This window comes from Littorina saxatilis, linkage group LG2 (genome assembly GCF_037325665.1).
Source record: "Littorina saxatilis isolate snail1 linkage group LG2, US_GU_Lsax_2.0, whole genome shotgun sequence".
In the NCBI taxonomy this organism is placed as follows: domain Eukaryota; kingdom Metazoa; phylum Mollusca; class Gastropoda; order Littorinimorpha; family Littorinidae; genus Littorina; species Littorina saxatilis.
This window is the reverse complement of record NC_090246.1, coordinates 78,146,517-78,151,542: the sequence shown is the minus strand read 5'-3', so window position 1 is coordinate 78,151,542 and position 5,026 is coordinate 78,146,517. Positions and strand designations below refer to the sequence as shown.

The following is a 5,026-nucleotide window of genomic DNA, read 5'->3' as shown; positions in this document are numbered from 1 at the left end:
ACAAACAAATTCACTCGCCCACAAAAATGAATTACCAAAGAACAAAACGATTCTATCCATTCCAACGTGCCACGTGGTGAAAGGTGGATAGGTCTTTGCAAGCGCCTGTACCGATCGCATCAGTTGAGCGACACGATTACGCTGGTCTTGCGTTAACCTTTTTGTTTGAGTATACCCAGTTTTGTGTGTTTTGTTGGTGAGACTTTGATGTTTCGCATGCACGTATGTTTTCTCGCTTAAATTTGTCCGTACCAACAAAGAAACTACAATGGGAAAAAGGATAACTTCCTCATTGGGCATGCTTAGAAATGAGAATGGCTAAATACGAGTTATTCCCCTTTTCTACATGCTGACCAGGCTGTCTCCTGCTTTGTCATGACTAGTACAGTCGATCTTTCTCATGCTGTGACTTGCTTTATTTTCACATTTTCGGTATTTAAAACAGCAAACACACACACACACACACACACATACACTGAAGAAGTTTCCATTCTGATTCGGTTATTTTATTTGGTGCTATATGTTTGCTTCACATTGTTTCTTCTTTTACATTGCTAAACACATCCATAATGCATGCATGGCTCATTCGAAAGAGGGCAACTGAATAACTGATGCCCAATAGCAATAAATACTGAACAACTGAACAATAAATAGCAATAAATGATGACAGCGCCAAGTTTTTAAGTACAAAGTGAAATCATGTGACTGGACAAAGGCACAATTACAAAATACAAATAAAAAAATCGAGGCTCATTTTAAATTAAGTTCTCAGCTCATGGGGAAGCATAAGGTGACCCTAGAAACCGAAATTAGGAGACCTCCCGCCCCCAGGGCAGACTACAAAAAAAAAAGGGGGGGGGGGGGGCTAATTTGTGAAAAAGTATAAAAGGAATCGAAAACTGTATACATGTATTTAGTTAATACCCCAAAAATTGTATAGTATATACAATGTCAGACCCTAAAGAAAGTTTGTTAGTCTTTGCTTAGGCAAAACAAAGCAAAATAGCCTGTTTACAGTATCCCGACCAACCCTATTTTTCTAGACCAACCCTAGACTTTTTTTTTGGCATTTGGAAAAAAAGAAAAAGAAAAAAAAATCAATTTTGTTCCTGTTTTTTTGCAAAATAATTTAAAAAGATGGTTATAAAATTTTTTTAAGAAAAGCCGACCTACCGACCCTCTTTTTGTGTGCCTATGTTACTGTAAACAGACTAAAAGGTACATCAGAAACAACACACCAGGGAGGGTCCAAAATTGTATCAAAATATAGATGGTAGGGAATTCAAAATAAAAAAGACAATAGACAAAACATGTACTTCGGCTCATAGAGCCTTCTTTAATTTTTGACTCATTAAGTCCATGCTCCGAGAGTCCTTTTTTTAATTTTGAATTGCCTACCATCTATTTTTTTTATACAATTTTGGACCCTCTTTGTACGGAGAGAGTTGGCAATTGTTAATCACATTCTCTCATCTCATTGACTCTCCTTCAGCTCCTTGGTAACATGCGTTCCCGTCTCTGCCAGGATTGGACACAGCAGCAGATAACCGGTAAATATGTAACAGGCATAAATGGCAAAATAGCTCGCCTCGCCTGATAATATATGAGACAACTGTTCTACTACAAAGTCTTTCTTGGGAGGCTTGGCTAATTTACTCGCTCGTTTTACACGGGGTTCCATCGTTTTCTTTTCTAATCGGAAAACCTTGCTCCTCAGTTTGTTGACCTTCTGCCAAAGTTCCGCTTCACGAGGGGATGGGGAAGATGACGACTTTGATGCTTTACATCCTATGTCCTCCAGGATCGCCTGAATGTCATCTAAAAAAGAAAACACACATAAAATAACATAACCATAACAAGTTACAACCTGGAAGAAATTAAAACACGTGTAATTAAATCACAAAATGAAAATAAACAATAGCGTAGGAAGGCAGGCCAGAAATGAAGTGTATTAGCAACTATGGATACGATGTGGAACAATGATGGAATTGACCTTGTTTGGTACTGAATGGGTGAGGCCATTAGAACTGTACCCACGGAATACGCGCTATATAAGCTTCATATTGATTGATTGATTGATTGATTGATTAGGACAACAGTACCAGGTAAACTCCTCACACACCATGGCCCATGCCTCTTTCTTTCTTTCTTTATTTGGTGTTTAACGTCGTTTTCAACCACGAAGCTTATATCGCGACGGGGAAATGGGGGGGGGGGGGGGGGGGGGGGGAGATGGGAATAGAGCCACTTAATTGTTTCTTGTTACACCATGCCTCTAACAGGATATGTTTCCCATCTTTACGTGTTGGAACTACAGGTACAATTTCATCCATCCATGCATCCGCCCTATACAGCTTCTTCTTCTTCTTCTTCTTCTTCTTCTTCTTCTTCTGCGCTCGTGGGCTGAAACTCCCACGTGCACTCATTTTTTTTGCACAAGTGGAATTTTACGTGTATGATCGTTTTTACCCCGCCATTTAGGCAGCCATACGCCGCTTTCGGAGGAAGCGTGCGGGGTATTTTTGTGTTTCTAAAACCCACCGAACTCTGACATGGATTACAGGATCTTTTTCGTGCGTACTTGGTCTTGTGCTTGCGTGTACACATGAAGGGGGATAAGTCACTAGCAGGTCTGCACATAAGTTGACCTGGGAGATCGGAAACATCTCCACACTTAACCCACCAGGCGGCCGCGACCGGGATTCGAACCCTCGACCTTCCGAGTTAATAGACCGACGTCTTACCACCCCGCCACAGCGCCCGTCACCCTATACAGCAATTATCAACTATGTAATGGATGGGTTTAAACATTTTTTGATGTCAGGGTGTTCTTCATGGTTAAAAATCTCTTACCTGGTTGAACAATTTGTGCATCAGGCGACAGGTCGGTGCTGGCTTCATTTGTAGCTACCCTTTGCGATGGTGGCTTCCTCCCACTAGCAACCTGCAAATGCACAGCTCTTTAACTGACAAACTCACAACCAACACCCAGTCACAATGAAACAATTCTCCCAATTTCATGGCATTGGTCTTAGGCCACACAAAAAAGTGTATGTTTCTCGTAAGGCAAAACAAAAAATAATCTGTTTACAGTATCCGGACCGACCCTATTTTTTTCCCACCGGCCCTAGACTTTTTTGGGGGCATTAAAAAATGAAATTAAAATATTCAGATGGCTAAAATACAAAAATAAAAAGCCGACCTACCGACGCTATTTGTGGGGGGCCTATGTTACCTTAAACAGACTTTTTTTGTGGCCTAACATGACTAAAGGTGGAGATTTTTTTCTAAACCTTTTTTTTTTAAACCATCTTTTTAACTTATTTTGTTGAAAAACAGGAAAACAATTGATTTTCGAATACCCCTTTTATTTTTGAAAATGCAAAATAAAAGTCTAGGGTCGTCGGGAAAACATAGGTAGGGTCAGGTGACCAGAAACATACAACTTTTTTGTTGTTGACGCCGACCCTATACTTTTTTTGCCATTTGGGGCTGTTTTTTGGCAAAATAAGTTCATCATATCATCATAATCAAGACGTCGATCCAAAATAAGTAACTTTTTTTTGTTGGCCTTATCATTTTTTTTGCACTAAATGCAAACAGGCATTATTTGATGGGAACAATGCTGGTTTTTTTCAATTCTTACATCAGCCTCAAACTTGTCATTACTCAACCTGCATTTAATAGTGTGCTTCATTGGTTTGCAAAAACCTAAAACCAATAAATAAATAACCTTCGGTGGTGGATTGGGCACTGCAAACAATGTCGGGACAGCATTCCACACAAGTGATCCTCTCTGCAGGATTGTTTTACTGGTTGGCCTCAAAGTGATCAGTACAAAGCTTGAGACCTTGAACATCAGCTGGCTGCAGCTTTTCAAAGTCCTCTCGCCTTGTGAATTGCATCCATATTCTGCACCTAGTTTGACAATAAAAACAACAATGTTATTTTTAAACTAAGCAAAAAGGAAAGACAAAAAAAGCTAAATCAGATCTTCAGTCTAAATCTAACGCTCTGCCTGAACGCAAAACGGATGAGTGATGTACCTTTGTACTGTAGTTTTCCCGTAAGCAAGGTTTGATAAAGATTTCGGCAAATATGCCCACGGGTAGTTTGTCATCAAGTGTAAACTGTTGTTTTGTACTGACTGCTGACTCACACTCACAGTCGTAAGTACAGTGTACACAGGCACAGGTACACACGCAGACACACGCGTACATAGTACAGCTAGTACAGAAATCTCAGGATGAACCGATCCATGCTATGTTTGTAATATTTTATTTGCATATTAGTTCTATAAATACTGTAGTATCATAGCAGACAAAAATGCCCAGAGACAGTTGGCTTATCTGAGTGAGTTGACTCGAGCCATTGCATTCTCATTCTGAAGAAGGTAAACCTGATGAAATAATCACTGCACAACCCACCTTTTTTCTTCTTTAGGGAACTTGTGGAAAGTTTTCCCGAAGCAGCTCTGTTTGTAACGGGCGTTCTTGCAACAAAAAGCCGAGCACAATTTACCACCACCTCGCACGCGATCGGTACCTACGCGATCCGCCATTTTGTTTTCGCCGTCAGCATGTGACTAGGGACGATAACCCACAAACACTTTTTCGCATTTTCTTCGCAAGTTCCACGTCTTCCTTATGTACAGTGTTTGGTACCAACAACAAATGGCCCCTTTCTCTCCTTCTCAGAAGCGGCATGTTTTTCGCAAGCAGTATACAATATGACGTTTAACCAGTCTCTCTGCTCACAGAGTCAGATTTTGTCCAGTCTGCCTAGAAGGAACGCTTCCTCTGTCCGGAGTCATACTTTTTCAGTCTCTTGGACTCCGTTCCCTCTGGTTTGGCTTTTTTCTTTGGGGGCCTGGCAGTCTGTTGTCCAAGTAATTCCACATGTTTACAGCTTCAGATCTGCCTAGGCTGCTGAGACACGTGCTGCGTCGACAATTTTGATCGCGTCAACGGAAAGTCCTGATAACCCCGAAATACAGTTCTGGTCATTCTGATTGGTTCATGGTCAC

At 40.8% G+C, this 5,026-nt stretch overlaps 1 long non-coding RNA gene across 1 annotated transcript; it reads right to left on the bottom strand.

Annotated features, from left to right (window-relative positions):
• Window positions 1–490: 490 nt before the first annotated feature.
• LOC138959780 (uncharacterized) lies at window positions 491–4,266 on the bottom strand. The gene is made up of 3 exons (XR_011453797.1): window positions 3,734–4,266; window positions 2,854–2,944; window positions 491–1,818 (listed from the first exon to the last, which is right to left on the bottom strand). It is a non-coding gene; the product is annotated as an uncharacterized lncRNA (long non-coding RNA).
• Between the last annotated feature and the right edge of the window lie 760 nt (window positions 4,267–5,026).